Source organism: Mustela lutreola, chromosome 5, assembly GCF_030435805.1.
Source record: "Mustela lutreola isolate mMusLut2 chromosome 5, mMusLut2.pri, whole genome shotgun sequence".
Lineage (NCBI taxonomy): Eukaryota > Metazoa > Chordata > Mammalia > Carnivora > Mustelidae > Mustela > Mustela lutreola.
Window position 1 is genome coordinate 114,267,412 of NC_081294.1, and position 18,592 is coordinate 114,286,003.

The 18,592-nt window shown below is 34.1% G+C and overlaps 1 protein-coding gene across 13 annotated transcripts in view; it reads right to left on the reverse strand.

Annotated features, from left to right (window-relative positions):
• MEF2C (myocyte enhancer factor 2C) overlaps positions 1-18,592 on the reverse strand; it is a 163,346-nt gene that overhangs the window by 139,126 nt on the left and 5,628 nt on the right. For 2 of the 13 annotated variants that reach the window (XM_059175434.1, XM_059175433.1), the window contains exon 1: positions 17,174-17,697. The exons of 3 other annotated variants lie outside the window; for them this stretch is intronic. The gene's annotated coding sequence lies outside the window, so the exon portion shown is untranslated. Of the gene's footprint in view, positions 1-17,173; positions 17,714-18,592 lie in introns of those variants that run through there. 8 more of the 13 variants (XM_059175445.1, XM_059175452.1, XM_059175448.1 and 5 more) reach the window with 8 other exon arrangements.

An 18,592-nucleotide genomic window follows, 5' to 3' on the forward strand; every position in this document is an offset into this window, starting at 1 on the left:
AATTCAAATAACTGTAGTCAAAATAACATTAGGAAGTAGGCATAACTAGCTTGGTGGTTTCATTACTAAGAGAGGGATGAATACTGAGCACTACCAGTGGCACTTAACATTGCATAAAGCACACAAACCTTTCCCTTTCAGTGGGCATAATAAAATGACAGGAAGGCTATTTATCACTGTAACCAATTAATTCCAAATCACCCATCTAATTCCCAAATCTTCAAGTCATATTTCTAATAAAAGCATTTTAAAATACAGAAAACAGAGGTTATTCTGGTGTTTGTACTGTAATCCAAATAGCATTTGATTCTCTTCAACAGTGAAATAAAGCGGTACCAAATGCAGTTACTAAAATACATTGGAAATTTGGCAAGGAAACCATGTCTGAAAAGATATGGGGGCTATTAATTTTGAAGTCTAAAGTGTATACATTTGGTGAATCTGAGTCCAGTTTGACCTCTGACCTCTCTATCCTCATATCTAGTCAAGAGCATGGTAATACTTCTTTGAAAAAATAAGAAAACTGCTTATTAGAGAAAAGGAAATTAGTATTATTCCTCACAATAAAAATTCTAAAACTGATCCCTTTACATTTTTCAGAATGTATTTTACTGAACACAGAAATATTTAGCCAAAACTCAAAGCCATGTGTTGGATAAATAAACTTGGTATAACATTTTTTAGTTTTCAAATAGAATAGAAGTTGTTCTAATGTGTCAGTATTTATTTCATATCTCTATCTGGTTTTAAAGTATTGTTTGTTTTCTGTTTCAACTACAAATAAGTTAAAAGGTATGCTCTAATTCAAATTCTCCAAAATACCTATCTGCACTAATTAATAGGCTAACTCCTAAAAAATTTTAATATCCATTTATAAACTCTTGTCATACAGCTCACATTCTTAAATTAAAACTACATGATTCCTGCAAGTAAAGATTAAAAATCAAAACAGCTCAAAAACTGAGAAGCAAACTGGAGGTGGGTAACATAAAACTAGATGCTCACATTTCACTGGAAAAAATCAGATTTTCACCAATAAGAATAAAACATTGTTTGTGAAAAAAAGATCTATCAAATAATTGACAAGATACATTTTTTTCCTTCCAGGTTAACAATATATGTATCATAGACAAAGAATTAATTTGCTTCTTTAATACAGTACCAACATATCTCATAAATGTAGTTTATGAACATTTCGATCTGGGATTCCTGAATACTTTTCCCCAAGATGCCATGCAAAATTAAGTATCTATAGTTAGGTCATTTTTTTTTTCTTACCTAATTGCTGAGATCATGAATGTGAGATTTTGGCTTACTGGATATAAGAGTGGACTTTGGAGGCTGATTATCTGGGTGAAGCTCTAGCTCTGCCATTAACAAAGTGGATAACTTGAGGTAAATGGCTTAGATTTTTGGTTTTTGTTTGTTTTGTTTGCCTCAGTTTCTCCATCTACAAAATGAGGATAGCAACGGTGCCTATCTCATAAATGAGTTAATGTATATAAAGCCTCAAGGCCTTAGAACATGCCCAAATACACAATAAAACTCTAAGAACATGTTAGCTGTGATCATTACTACCTAAAAACAGTTGTAATTAGATTACTTCCAAATTAATAATAGATGCCTTTTACACATATAAAAGTTATTAGAATTATTAATGATACCTTTAGTGGTGATGCTGGGTAAAAGCGGAATTCCTAAGTCACAGCTGAAAGTATCAATATATTTATAGAAGATCAGTCTTACTTCCAACCACCAAGCCAGCATGAATTGAAAACCAACTGGTCAACATATGTTGATGCAGATGGAAAAAGGATACAACTGTCTTTAAATTCCCCAAAGAAAGCTGACTGGAGAGCCTTCTGGTCACTGTAGTCCAACCTATCATTACCCGTGCAGAGAGACTCTTTGAAGGGTTTCTTAGTCTATGAATAATACATATTTTGGGGACAACTTCACAAAAATAATCTGTCTTTACCCCCAAAAGACCTATGACTAAGCAAATGCAAAGAAAGAATTATCTCCCAACCACAAAAGAGGGTGGCACCCATGTCAGAAATTGAGGCAACTGGCAAAATTAAAAAAAATTTTTTTTGAATTAAAAAAGAATAGAAACAACAAAAAAAAGTTTTTGAGATAAACTGGCCCTACAGTTCACCTCCTAGAGAACCAGGAAAAATTTGATTTTCAAAACCACATTTCCCTTAATTTTTAAATATAAAATTAGGGAAAAAATCAGATTCTTTTTCTTTTTAAGATTTTATTTTTAACAAATCTCTATACCTAATGTGGGGCTTGAACCCACAACCCCGAGAACAAGGGTCACATGCTCTACAGACTAAGCCAGCCAGGTGCCCCCAGATTATTTCTTTATGAGGCATATTAAGTAAAAGAGCCTACCTTTTCAGAAGATCTGGTATTTAAAAGTATTTCACAGGGCAAACCATATTCTAAATGTTCTTTAGTTCTGTGAATCCCATTAAAAGGAGCAAGCCTTTTTCATTCCCAATGAAATTTAGGATTGTATTTACACTTTGAGCGATAGAGGACTTTAAGGATTAGTCATTCAGAATACATATAATTAAGTTTGCTCATGGAGTTTTGTCTCCAAATGATCGTATGTATAATCAAATTGTAGCAAAAGAAAAGATTCTGGTTGTTCTCTAATCCCTGACTTCTATCCTAATACTGGCAAGTTAGTTAGCGAGGCCAAATCTACCATCTTATAATATGCAACAGCAATTCTTCCCAGCCCCACTTACTGATGGCTCTGGGAAGAGAAGAAGCTCTGACAACCCATGGGAATTGACCAAACATTCTTTTAGTTAACCACCCGTGATTCCTGGTGTATAGCAGTGTTTTTATCCCAATGGCAAACATTCAGGATTACCAAAACCAAAATAATTCAAGTACCAAGACTAGGCAAAAAGTAAAGTTATCTGACATATAAAGTCATGGATAAATTAAAATGCTGCCAGGAAAACATGAACTCCAGAACTGTCCTTTATTACTTGTCTTAAATATATGTGCCCTGTTCATATCTCGAAAACATTACAAAATCAACATAAGATAGATAAGATTACATTGCTATATTTGAAATATAATGAACCAGGATTACTCTTTCTTTAGGTATTATGGAAACTTCCTACAACAATCATTTAATACAACTCTAGACAGAAAATTTATTTAGCAATTAATCAAGATGATGTGACAACAGAACCAATGAGTTCTAAGTAAATTATTTTCTTGCTAAATGTGCAAAGTGTTTGCAAAAAAGCTTCTTAACTTATATTGCTTGCATTGTCCATGTGACAATGTATCAGTTTCGTAATCAGAAAATTTTGACACAAATTATGCTTTAAAATATTTTTCATAAATTCTCTTTATGCAGAAATCTAAGAACTAATTTTCCTATATAAATATGTATAATTAATGCTTAATTTGTATAAGTGATCACTTGTTAATGTAGCTTCTGTATTTTCATTTTTAGCTCAAGTGAATTATAACTTTGATTAAAAAATATTTAATTCTCCTGAACTCTGAACTGCTCTTCATATCAAAAATTGTTTAAAAAATCTAAAATTGGCACTTAGGTTCATTTTTAAATCTTCAGTTCTGGGAGATATATAAATAGCATGATCTGTATACAAAAAGTAAATGTGTCCATTATCTATCCGCATGTGCTTATATATATATATGTATATACATATATATATATATATATATATATATGTAGTAGATACTTACAACACATATATACCTAAAAGTTCAAATTGTGCTAACTCATTTATTTCAGAAATGAATGCAGGTTTCCACTGCTTAGATTTTTTTATTTGTATAAAACCAGAGAAATTGTTTTCTATGAAGACAACAACTGAATTTTTATTTAAAATGGTGGAAAGGAATAGAGACACCCTAATCAATAAAAATTAAGTTCAGAAATATTCACCTACCTATTTAGAATGATGTGAATATCTTCAAGAGAAAAATGTCACAGTATTTTGAGATTATACAGTTTAATGTGTCTCTATACAGAATAAGAATAATTCAATAGTTTAACTGCTTTTGGTCTAATTTAACAATGTCAAACACTTAAGGAAACCAGTATTATCTTTCAAGTCAAATAATTGGTATTTATGATGCTAAACAGTGTATCACAATATTCTTGAAATAAATCTTGATTAGAGTAGAAAAGCAGGTTTGTTTTTAGTATAAGGTATGTATGTAATGACTATGAAGTAAATTTGATAATTGGAAATCTGTTTTTTTGTAAAAATCTTTGTTTTATTTTAAACATTTCTATAAAAGTTTACCCTTAAATTTAAATACAATACATTCCGTTCATCATTAAAGAGGTTTATGAATTTTAACCATTTTATTTTCAATAAAAAGTAAATATTTGGTCAAAAATATGTTTAGAAGAATGCTTTTGGTCTATGACTATTATAAAAGTTTCTTAGAAATCTCTTAAAGGCTGAGTACAATAAAACTAGGGCAATGCATATATTCTCAGTTACTCTTAAAAAAAACCTGTAAAAGTGACTATAGTGGCATGTTCTGACACATTCTTTTCATAAACCGAACCCTGTTAGTGACAGCAGAACAGATTGTGTGCATCTGCTGGGAATGAGCCAGATGACAGTGGAAAAACGCACATGGATACCTTGGCACAGCAAATAAAAAACGGAGAAAAAAAGACCTGGAAGAGAAAGTGCTCAACTTTAATTGAAACATTCTTTCCAACATGATGAACTTCATCCAACCACCTCTTGTAGCTTGTCAATTTTACATATAAGAATGTGTTTTTAAAAGGTCCTTCGTAAGTTAGAGCTGTTTTGTCCTTTTTTAACAGCAAATATTGACTCAGGTTTTAGATTATTTCTTCAAATTATGGCAAATGTAATAAGCATTAGGGTAGAAAAGAGGCCAAACCACTCTACCACAGTCTGGTACAAGAATGTTAAACTTCTAAAAACCCTTTCAGGTTGAAGTCAAATTTTAAATATCTAGGTTAAGTTTTGAATTATATGGGTATTACACTGCCAAGTGTTAGAGATGCCACAATCCGAATTTCTGCAAATGTGACTATTGTAAATGCTGCTTACACTCACTAGTGCTACAATATTTTATTCTATGCTGATCAACCACAGTATTGTTTAAACAGTTGGCTCAATGGCACTAGAGGTCCATCCATAAAAACAAATGTGCTTCTATAAATCATATCAGGAAGTTCTCTTGGATGTTCTGATTACAATGAAAATTTATTCTATACAGTATACAATGCAAATTTTAAACTGGAGACGAAGTTGTTTAATAGATTAGTAGTCTGACTGAAGCAGCTGCAGTCAAAAAAAAAAATCTGGTGATTAACAGCCATTTTCCAGTAATCATAACCCTGGAAAGGGCTACTAAGCAGGGGGAGGGGGTTGCAGATGGGAATAATTCTCTAAGCCCATGTGCCTTAGAGGGCTCCATCATCTTCATGCAGACTTATTATTATTATTATTTTTTTTAAATTAAAGCTTTTAGAGGCATCCTTGATTGCAGAGTTGGGAGCTGTCCATGCTGTTTTACCATAGGGAAGTCCACTCTGCAAGTATTCCTTGCACTGAGCACTCTAGCCCTACATTAAAACAGGACTAGAAAAGAAAGCTGAAATGCAAGGTGCACACTAGAGGGGCATTATTTGAGTGTGAGAATAATTCTAAGTGGTTAATACTCCACAGGCCGTCTAAACTGGGCAAGCCTTGTCGACATTACCTGTCATCCAAAATATGAATTTCTTCCAGAAATTAAGTGAATATAAAAGCTGAGCAAAGAAGTGGTAAACAGATGCTGAGACCAGAAATAGTCCCATTTCACCCACATCCAACCCAAATTTGTTTACTTTTGTTATTAGAACGTGTAATTCTCGGTAAAATCTGCATTTTCTGTACTACTTTATATTTCTTCTCACATGTAGAAAAATACTCAAGTTCATTTGTTCATCCTCTCAAAGTTGATAAACTATAATTAAAACAAATAATCTCTTAAATTTGGAACAAGAAAGCATGATAGAAATGTCATTTACTTATTTTTAACTATTCGATTAAAAATATATTTTATCTTTACAAATAAATACAGGTCATTAATTTATTCAGTGATTGTCTCTAGAATACCTATTATAGGCAAGAGTGACTGTGAAGGAACAGAAAGTTGAGTAAAATGATCCTTATTCTTCATTAATTAATTCTGTCTCCACATGCAATCAAAACTGGGTAATAAAAAATTAGATAATAAAAAAAATAAAGAATACTAATGTAGCCCTCAAAAGTGGATAATACTAATGTAAAAACCACAAAAAACCCATGACAAAAAAAAAACCCCAAAAAACAAAAACCTTTAGAATTCTTGGTGAGGCGGTCTTTACAGTTAAAACCACCTAATAACTCTATGTACATCAAACTCATTATCCAAACTGAGTTTTTATCAAAACTAAGCCATGATCTATCTGGAATTCAGAACTTTCAATAAATGACCTTTAAAACTCATAGATGAATTGTTATGTTTCTTGGGTCCCATTTCCGGTTCTAAAAATAATATGATCTTTAACAACATCTGATCTGTGAAAGGTTTTGAGTTTCTTGGAGAAAAAACTATATTGTTCTTAGTAGCCATTAACATTGACCCAAAAGCATCTGAATTAGACTTGTCTTCAAGGTGACCTGATTTTAATGTTATGAAAGTATTATCAGAAAAAAAGTTCAAAATAATTATCCCGTCAAGCATTTCTAAGTGGTCATAATTGGAAGGAAGATAAAATGATTAAAACATAGCATAGTGCTATGATAATTTGCTGATTACTGACCACTTACATTGTGCTTTTAAATGTATCATCCTGTTTCATTCTAACAACTCTAAAAGGTGGGTAGTATTACCATCCCCATTTTACAGATGCTGAAACTGAGGCTTTCTGGTGGATAAATAACCTTCCTAAATCCATTAACCAATAAATGGGAGGCTGGATTTTGAACCCACTTTGGTTCTTACTCTTAACCATTACTCTCTATCACTTTAGGGCCTTCTTCTTAAGGAGCACATATGTGTATATGTGTGTAATTAAACAAATGATATTAATATGGCACTGGGTCTTCAAACTTTTTATGTTTGAGAATCAAGAGACCCAATTTTCTCTTTCTCTTTCATTCATCTCAATCTTTCTGTCTCTTACTCTCTCTGCTCTCCTCCACTTAAACCTCCCCTGCCCCGCCCTTTACACACACACACTCACATCTTGGAGTTTGGCCCAACACTTCACAAACATTATGAAAGCCGTAATTTGGTTCAACGAGTCCGATAACTGTAACACCTCCTGAGACTTTACAACACTGTGCATCTTTGCTATAGATATACCATCCACTGACTCTAAAGCTGTCGGCAGTTTCTTACAAAGGTGTCATCATGTAGCCTTTGCTGTTTCAAGATCAGTGTTTAGACATGACATAGCATTGAGCTTGATGAACCACATCAATCTCTCAAGTTTAAGGAGACATTCTACAATCTCATGTGTAGTCAAATCCAGTTGAAAGTATACTTGCTTTATCACAATACCAAATGTTTTGAAGCAAGAAGAGAACTCAGGAGAGAATCCCCCCCCAAAAAAAAAAAAATTGAGGGGGGAAAAAAAGGATGAAGTCAAGAATTCTTTAAGTTTTGAAGCGATAAAATGGGAGTAGGAAAAAAAAAATACATAGAGCTCACACTAACTCAAGAAAGATCTAACAGTCCTAAAAAAGACAATGACCATTCATTTCAACCAAAGGTCCATAGGAAAATAAGCAACGGGACTGAGCAGCTTACCCGGTCCTTTTCAAATCTATTAATGTCATCATAGGAATTTCTTTTTGGTTTATGTAAAGGGAGAAAAACTGAAATGTGAAAGAAAAGTCATCATTTTCCCCCCTTTAACCTATATAACCTATACAAGACTCTGAGACATCTTCGGATAAATACTAGAAATGATTAAATGGACAAACTTTTTTTTAGATAAGCAGGTTGTTAGTCTTCACTTAGTTAAGAAAAATAATCCTAATGGAATTAGGACTGGATTTATATGTTTTTAACATACGAACGGTTGAAGAAGGGTGAAAAGACCTCCTTTCTCAACCATAGAACCCTTACTACAAGGCCACCCAAACCTCAACGAAACTCCTCATATGTAAATAGAAATCAGTCTCCTTAAAAAAGTACTTGGTAAGTTACTGGTTGTCAGTTTAAAATTTTTAATTTTTTTGCCCAGAGATTTACCTACTATGGGAATCTCCAAGAGATTCATATTTTAATCAGGTACAGTTTTATAATTTAAATGGCAAAACAATCCATTTTCTATTTAAAATCTTTTATTCAGTACACATATCAAACAATTGAACTTTACAATATGTCTAACAATATTTATTGAGTGGTGGTGATTCAAATTACCCTACAGTTCGGTATAATCCCAAGAAGATAAAGAAGTCTCATACCATATCCTAAATGAAATAGTTTTAAAAGTAGAAACTGGATTTTTAAATAGACTGTCTAATTTTGTAAACAATGAATGTCAGAAAATTACCAACTCTTAAGTATATATTATCACATGCAAAAAAAAAAAAAAAGTTTAACATATTTTCTTCTTGCTAAGGAGCCTTTAAAGTGTGCCAGGTGTAGGGCCTTTGCTCATAACACCTTTGGCAAGAATAGGTCATTGTGATCATGCTCTTATGAGCTACCTTTTACATTTTAAGATAATTTCTTGATACTTTTTTTTAGGAAACATTTGCAGACATAGAAAAATAGCTGCTAGGTATTTAAAATTAATTTAAATGATCTCTTATCTATTTTAAAGAGAAATAAAATTAAATTACATATAACTGTCTGACTTGGTTACTTTTATACAGGCAATTAATAATTGGTTGTGTGGGTTAATGACTAAACTAACATTTATGTACTATTTGTATACTATTAAATCAATTTAGTTTAAAAATAAAGTTGGAACAAATATTTTATTACATAGTACCATTTTCTACTTAAGACTTCATACATTTCTACAAGAGGAAGCTAGTTTTAGAGAGGTGTTCTGGCCATAATCTGTCTACTTTATACAAATAAGAATTCTGCTACTAACTGAAAAGAACCATGGCTGCTAAAAATTATTTTTTAATAAGATATTTAAAAATCACATTGGCATCGGTTGAAAATGTAATTGGTAATTAAAGACAGTTATAACAATTTTTTTTATTTTACAAGGAGAAGTATGAGTTTTCAGACTAAAGTTTCAAATGCAAAGAATATTAATGCAAATATTTAAAAGTTGATTTATTTTTTGTATGTAAAAAGCACATTACTTACATTGTACTTTTGAAACGAAGAACATAAACCAAATCTGAAAACTAAAACCCATATTCTCCCTCTTTGTACTCTGTATTTTGACCTAGTAATCATTAAAACTGTGAGTGTTTATCAATAAAAATTACTGTAGTGCCACATACTGTGGTAGAACATTGCTATTTCCTCAGATAAGTACAAAAAAACACCCCACGTTAATTTGCATCACAAAATGACCTAACATATCTGGAATATAATGCACAGGCCTTATTGAAAAGAAACCATTATATTTTTCTCTGCAAAACAAGAAAATACAGATATCTGACTGGGCCTGTGTGTGCTGGAGGAGGGGTTGGGAAGAGGTCTCATTTTCTATCTTACACCTATTGTTTTATGCATTCTACACTGCAATATGGGAAGAGAAAGGAAATATACTGAATCCACTTTGCAGTTAATGTCTTAGTGATTTAAGAGGCAGAATTTTCAAGTTAAAGAGGGGAAACGTTCTGCTTTTCCTTTCCCAAAGCGATTGCCCAGGAAGAAGGCCCTCTGTTCCTTAGCCTACGCAAGGGGAAAAAAGGACATTACTTCGGGCTGAAATCATTCTGAGACAGAAGAGGGGAAGTTTATGATGTGGCACTGTGCACTGTATCTGGTCTGCAGCCAGGAAGTTTTCATTCTGCAGCTCTGTTGCCAGTACCTGCCCTGCATATTCAGAAATAAAAATATACCAGGGCTCTACTTCAGAAACTGTGGATGTTACAGAGAATTAAAAGAGTTTATTTTTCTTTCTTTATCCTGAGTGTAATTACTGTTTTTAAAAAGAGCGAGCTGAAACTATAGTAACTGGAGGGTTTTTTTTTTCCTTTTTAAACTCCTCAAACTACCTTCCCACAAAGCCATTTAAGTTAAATGGTACATTTACAGACTCACCTACATGAAGGATATAACTTAAAACATCTGCTTAGACATGTACCTTCTGTTCAGATATAAAGAAAAATATAAGGCCATTATTTTCTTAAAATGTGTGTCTTCTGTGTATGTGTGTGTGTGTTCATTCATTAAAGAGATTTTTGACTGCAATTAGGTAGTCGGTCCTATAAAGGCTTCCTTGTGTGACCATGATTTCTAAAAATAAAATGCTCCAGTGAATATTTCTGCTAAATAATCACATCTTCGAAATTACTTTAAAGAAATCCCAGTGCCTCATGTTACATTAAGCAATAATACTGGTCTTCCATAATAAGCCTTGGTTGCACACCTTATGCATGGTCAACAATTAATTAGGAGGTTAAAAGAAAATCATGTTTACTCTATTAAATAGTAGACTAATTTTCCTGTCTGTCTCCACTTATTTACATTAGTAAATCTACTTTTTAATTTTGCAAATAAATAAGCATATCTAAGCCAAAGCTGCCTATCTTCGGGGTTCAGAAAAAGATGCATTCTCGCGCTATCATTCTAACTTGCTGAAAATCATAGATGTGTAAAAAAAAGAGAGGTAGCTATAGCTATTTTAAAAAACACTTCTCATTCTATCAAAAGACCATATCTATCATGTTTTAAATCCTATATGCTAGAGACCCACAGTATCTGAGAACAATTTTTATGAATTCTTCATGTGCATCTTATCTATGACAACAAGAAACAAGAGGAAAACCAGACCGTGCTCAGGATGCTCTTTAGAAAAAGCAGGTTCTTACCAGGGACTGCCTCAGAGATCAGTTTCTCCAGTCTCTAAAAACAAGTTTAAGGTACTTCATTTAAATCATTACGAGAAGATCTGCACTGTCATTCTACATGAATCGCAACCACTTGCAGGATGAACAACATTGCTCCATTCATTTAAAATTTACAACATTAAGAATTAATAAAGTCTGTATAACATCTGCATTATTAAAGAGTAATGATTCCTGCAGAAATCTGCCCGTAATAGGTTTACTGTTTTTATCGCTTGTAATGTCACCAATTTTCTTTATAATGTCCTCAAAAGATTCTCTTCCTATGTACTTTGAACTTTGCTTACACTGGCTATATTTTAAAAATAAATATACAGATTTAACTTGGGTAATATAATGACAATGGACAAAAAATACATTATGGTGATGACAAATGAATATTACTGATACTATCACCTGACCAAAATATGAATTTATATAACAGGTATAATTTCCATACTTAATAGTAACATGACTTTTCTTTTTGCAGTTAATGTTAAAATATAAGAGAGAATACTATATTGGATAATCTTTTTATAATATTTTTTACACCAGTATTCTTTGTTACAGAATTTTAATTATTTTTCTTGCACAGACAAAAACAACTAACATAAGAACACTGATGTTATCTACTTATTCTTGAAAGAGAGAGGTAAGGAATGAGTACTTCTAGCTCCTGTTACTTCTTTTACGCCTCAATATATCTGTGAAATAGTTACTATTAAATTCTTGTTTTGAGCAAAATTAATTTCAGTGCACTTTATAGAAGTTACTTAATATTAAAACTATAAACTTTCATAGACTTTTTCAACATTCAGTGTGAGAAAGGTTATCAATAATAACTGCTTAAAAAAAACCTAGCAGTTTCTTTGCTCACTAACTACATCAGACTATTAGAAATTATTTTCTTTCTCATGCTGTTATTCACTTACACACTGCATATTTGCTTCAATTCTCCAAGGGAAGAAATCTAGCTCTTGTGGGAAAAGTCCACCCCTTTCTCCATGTTTGCTTCCTTAAATGAAAGGAACACACCCCCTTACATTCTTTGAAATGTGTCCAACATGCACAGAATTGCACTGTATTATTGACCAAATTAGCAAATCTTAAATGAGAGTCAAATATTGTTAAAATGATACGTGTTTTGAATCAGGAGAACTAAACGATACACACACAGGTAACAGAAATGAACTATGTTCACTCTAGTATCTACATTTGGATGCTGAGACCCCTTGTAAGTGTCAGTGGAAGAAATGTGTCACTGTTTTTGTGCACATGTATGTTGTATGACAACTAAGGAAGAGGCCCACAAATTTCACAGGTTTTTGAGTGTATCCTTTGAATTTTAGACCTATTAGAGGAATGCCTCTTCCCTTTCATAAATATTTTAAAGAAAAAATATTCAGAAACTAAAGTATCCATCTAAAATACGTACAAGCAGAAAGCTGTCTTTGTCACAGGACAGAAGTATTGAAAGTCTATGCCCATGACGTTAATGACAGAAAACTCACACCAAAGTTGGTATCCACTAACTTCTACCTCATTAAAACAACCTGCTGATCATGAGAAGTTACATTCTAACGAGTCTTCCTTCTATTGTATAGACTAATACCCTCACCAGGCACGTTTTTTGTTATTTTCTAATAAAGTGATAGACTCCATATTTGTGGGAAATCTATGCATTTATCTTTACTTTTATTTTTCCTAAACTCTTTTTCTTTATTCCATTTCACATAGAAATCTGCAGATATAAAGACATAAAGTTGGCAAATTTTTATATCTTTTAAAATATTTTAATGTTTAAATAGGATGGTTAGTCCCCTTGCAATATGTTCTTTAGGCATTCCCCGACAAACTCAGCTATACAGTTTCCAGGCCTACAAAATGGAAGCTCTACTATTCTGCTTATGTTTTCACTTAGAATAAGTGAATATAAACAGTGAATATATAAACTGGAACTGAAGGTAATAAACTTATTAAAACTTAGTAAGATACTGTTATGGTCAAAGAAAAGCTGCAATGTGAGCCACAAATCCACTCAGATGAAACATCTCATTCAATAGAATTTCTTATCTTATAATAATGCACAGAAAATTAAACACATAAATATTAATTTTATGTATCACAGAAAATGTAGGCAATGAAAATGCAATGTTTACATTTATGGGTGACTCATTAGTGTTTTATTGTGTGAAACACTAGGAGGCATCAGTTGGGTAAAAAAGGACTTCAATTTTTAAGGAAGCAAGAAATTACTGTAGAGTGGATGTGTAAGAAGTTGGGGTTTTCAAAATGTTATTATGTAAACCAAAACTTGATTCTCTGAAATAAACTCTCAAAACATCATATTTTGTTGTAAAGAATAATCTGTACATCACATTCATGAAATACATATAATTTGACCAATAAACACCTATCAAGATATATTTTAAATGTATAGATTCATAACTATGTAATTACACATTTTTATGAAGAATATATTTGGGAACAGAATAACATAACGGCTATTGACTACTATGCATTTTCTGCTCAGTTATTCAATACCATGAGTGTAGGTTTTATTTCTGGCAAATTCTGTTTTGTGCTCTCTAGAACGCCCCTGAAAATGCCTACTGCATTTAAACCTTATGATAGCTGCTTCACATAAGCAGCCAGAACTTGATGTGTGTTCATAAAGAAGTGATGGAACTTAAAAATTTAAGCGATGAAGGTATATATATATGTATATATATATATATATATATATGTATACATATACACACACACACACAAAGGATATGTTTTCTCTTACTTCCCTACTGAAAGCCTGTCACTTGAAAACTGAGTTTTCTATTGTTTGAATGGCTCTTCATAACGATGAAGCAACAGGGTTGTGGTATACTTATCTGGCAATCATTTGAAATTGGAGAGTCTTGCCATTCCTCAACAATCAGCTTTTATCTTTGACCTATCAAAATAACATGTGAACTGCGTAATCCGCCTTTTGTAAGGTGCACAGACTCTGTTGTTGCTCCTGGTTTTGTGAATTGCCTCTGTAATCTGGTTTGATTTCCTAAAGATGACAGATCTCGGTGAACAGTCAGGCTTTACTGAGTGCAGGGCAGTCCACGCGCCCATGAGATTAAGGTACAGTGCTGAGGTCGGGGATCTTAATCACCTATCCTTCCACATGCAGCACACAGAGTGAACATCAGTGATTAAATCTTTTCATTGTGTCCAGGCAATCACTATATTCATAAAATGAATATGTGCATTTTTATAAATTTTAGATATTAATCTGCCTGGTGTGTTCTCTGAGGATGTGCTTTTGAAAGAAAGTAGAACTTTAGTGATAATCCCTCTAAAGTCCATTCTGTAACCCTTAATTGCATAGGAAATTCTCCCATATTGTTTTGAATCATGTCCCTGAAGCCAGGTTTCTCTGTTTAATAACTATTTTTTTTTGGTGATTATGTAGCACAAGTGCTATTGCACAGATATTTCCCCATTTTTGTTACTTTCTGAGATTTCATAGACTCAAAATATACCGCATGCAGCATTGGGAAATAAAACCACAAAACATTCTACAATAAACAGAAGAAACTTTTGAAATATAATGTTAACATATGCCAAGGAGTTATTTAGCTTAGCATTTTATAAAAGAAATTTAATACAGTAAATCATTTATTGGAAAGATATAGTTGTACTGTTATTCAATCTATTGACTCAGTATAAAAGTGAGGGCCAAGGAAGAAATACATAGAAATCTGAAAAATATAAAACATGATGACTTTTCAGTATCCAATTTTGAATCAACAAACAGTCCATTTCACTATAGGAATAAACCATTTCAAATTCTGAAAACTGAGTATGTTTATAAAGAAGAAAAGAGGCAAGGTGCAGTAAGGTCCTTGTTATTTAAATTTCATGTATTTAATGTTACATGCTTCTATTATGAAAAGTTAATGATATATGTGATTGTATACTTTCAAAGTATGAACAGCTCTGGAAAGGTAAAAAATTGACTTTTTAATAGAAGGTGCTCATTGTTTTTTAAACCTAAGAAACCAATTAATATTTAATAAAAGTTAGGTCTTTAATATTGTCTTTGACATGCATACACGGAAGTCAGAATGCAAATCGCGTAATTAATGAGTAAAGGAAAATACTGTTTTTTGTAAGAAGTCTGGAAAATATGTCACAAATACTCCAAAGCTTTGTGAATTACATTATCAAATAACCGTAAATTTTTATAAAGTTTATTAAAACTTGAAGAAAAGATAACTGCCAACTATTGTCTCCTTAACATGACTAGGGAATCATATTTTAAACATTGAATTTAAAGTGTGCTTTGATGAAAACTTTTAAAATTGAGTTTGTAGTCTACTATATAGCCAAATGTACTTTCCAACAAATAAATTGAGATTTTTGATTTAGAGATTATTTTTCCTCTTGAGATGGGATATTAGATAGGCATATCTCATTTTACCTGTCATGTTCTGAATCTACTTGCTTTAAACTACTTCTTTTAATTTAGTAATTTTTATGCATACACAGGGAGACAAAATATGGTTTATTAACTGCATTATATTTAACTGAAACTGATGGAAAAACAAAAATACTGCTTGTGTCAGACTGGTACATTCTAAGCATTTTCAAAGACTAGCCAAAACTGGTATTATATTAAAAGTGAAGTAAGATGTTTCAAATTGGAGAATTGGAGATTGTTAATCTATTTAAAGCTAAACTTAGTATGCAATACAGAGGTTAAACGGGGTTCACAGGTGGTCACATTTCCATGTCCCTCCAAGTCTCTAGGGATTGGAGTTATTATACTCTATATAAACATCTTTACCCTGCAACCACAATTCCACTGCAAGGTGCCAGTGAAAAAGAGGCTGATCACTTTTTTGGACTGATATAATGAGGTGGCTGGAGTTCCCTTTATAGCACTTGGAGAATATATGCAGTCACTAACCATTTCACAAGACAGTAACTATTAGAGTTAGTATCAGATTCACAATAGTAAAATGCAGTTTGTGTCAAAGCAATTCTCCACTGAGGACCAGTTAAAGAACTGGCAGAGAGCCTGATTCTACCTATTATACTGTCAGCATTTACATATAAAGGTATTTTATACAAAAGACACACATTCCTACATTGTGATGAAAAGAGCTTTTTCCAAAAAATGGTAACTTCTGGACCTAGAATAGTTGGAAATGTTTCAGATATAAAATTTCCTTTAAGAATTAATAGCCATATTCTGGGAAGAAGATAACATTAGTATTAAATTTAAATCCTTGCCTAGCATTTAAATAATACAATAAACAATATGTTGTGTCTATATATATACTGCCTTTGTGCCAAACTTTATCACTGAGTTTGGTAACTTTCATCCAAAGTCCAAAGAGAAGGCAATTAAAGTGCCTTAACCTCGTTTCTTTTTAAATAGCTATGAATTTGACTTGACCTGAACAGCAATGCATATACTGAACCCCAATACGAACTGTGAAATGTAGACTAACGTGGCCAGGATATTACTTTTTGCCCACACCAACTGAGAAGCCCTCTATCAAGCCAGCACTTTGGTAAGGGAAGGAAATGCACAAAGGTATACTCTGACAGACAGCCATGCTTTAGCTCAAACTAATCCCAAGAATTAGTGGCTCAGAAGCATAACCCAAAGCAAATCAGAGTCATTGGGGGGACTCACAGGAGCATCTTTCCACAGTAAACTAGCGGCTAAATCTTAAGGCATGTACTTCAAGGTCACAGAACATTCTGTGAAATATTAAAATCGACCAGGCTCCACACACTCCACCATATCAAACATGCTAATGACGTGAACTAACTTCATGAAACTTTAAACACACTAGTGTGGCAAGAACGAGTCAGGAGTGATTTCAATAACTGATGGCAAACGGATAAGACTATCTAAAAAAGTTACTTTCAGCAACAGAGCAGGAAATCACGGAATTAAGGGAAAAAAAAAAAAAAGAATGCACAACAAACCTCAACTTCAGCCTTCAAAAAGGCACAGGAATAGACCTAGTGCGGTGGAATATATTGATGCAGATTTCAGAGACAATACCCAGGCTATTTCCATTTCCTCGAGAAATGTCAGAGGTACTTACATGAAGGAAGACCCGATCAGATTAGTCCTTGGGATATTTTCCTTTCTTAAGAGAGAAAGAGAGAGAAAAAAAAAAAAAAGAAAAAAAACACAACAATAATCTTTACTTCGTCCAGCCTTGAAGTGTTTTTCCACCTGATTCAAACATGCAGCCACGGCGACCCACACAGAACCTTCAAAGTCAATCCAATAGCAGCCTGAAGATGTCTGGGTGTACGCGTGTGCTCAAGTGTCTGTGACTGAGCAGAACGAGCAGAGAGCTGGAGACGAAGTGTGTGCGCGCGCGGAGGGAGCGCGCGCGGGGGAGGCGCGCTCGGGGCCGCGCATCCGCGCGCGCCGAGGCCGCTCGGAAGAGGAGGAGGAGAAGGAGGAGGAGGAAGAGGAGGAGGAAAAGAAGGAGGAAGAGGAGGAGGAGGAGGAAGAGGAGGAGGAGAAAGTAGCTCTCAGCAGCCGGCCAGATTAAAAGTAACCAGACTCGTCCAGAAAACTGCGTCCAGGAAGGAAGTGACAGAAGACGAATGGGAAAAGGAGAGCCGCTCGCAGCCTTTGAAACATCGCGTAAAAAAGGCGGGGGGGGGCGGGGGCAGTGGTGGAAGGATATTGAGAGGGGAGGCGGGGGTGGCAGGGAAAACGGAGCAGACGGGCTTGGGGTTCTAAGCGGCACGTCCTAAGAAGTGCCTCTTGCCTTCTTTTTTCCCTTTATTTTGTCCTTGCCCTTGCCTTTGCCTCCGCCTCGCGCTGCCTTTTCCTCTCCGTCTCTCTCTCTCCCTCACAATCCCAAACCGTTGACTCTCTCCTCGCGAGCTAGAGAAATCATCAGTTTCACTCTCGCAAAAGGGGGGCGGGACTAGACCTCGGAGCATTTTAATAAAACAAACATACAGCAGTTCCCTCCTCACCCCTCCAGTCTCAACTAGATTGATAAATTACTCCACTACACTACTTTAATTATGTATATGGTATGCAGAATAAATCACTGAACATCAGTACCTCAATCAAGCACTTTTAAATGATAATTGCATCTTGGTGAATCAATCTTTCCATTCCTGACATTTTGCTAATTTTAGTTTTACGGTGGGGTAATGGCACATGCCATACGCAAACCTAATGACAATTCTTTATTGCGCGAAATGAAGACAACATCGCGAGCGGCGGCTCCCTGCTCTCCCCACGCTGCGGCTGAGAACGCTCGGAGAACCATCTCCGGCTGCAGCGCGCTCGCTCCCCGGGGACTCTGTGAGCCAGCCAGCAGGAAAGTCCTTCTAAAGTCGGGATCTTTCCTCTGACCAATAGGAGCGCGACCCTAATAGTTGCTCTTGCGACTTTTCCCCCGTTTGGAGACGCGTTAACCACTTCTTTCTTCCACTGGTCCGAGCGCTCCTGTTACTCACGCGTAAAAGCCACCGTCCAGGATGCCTGC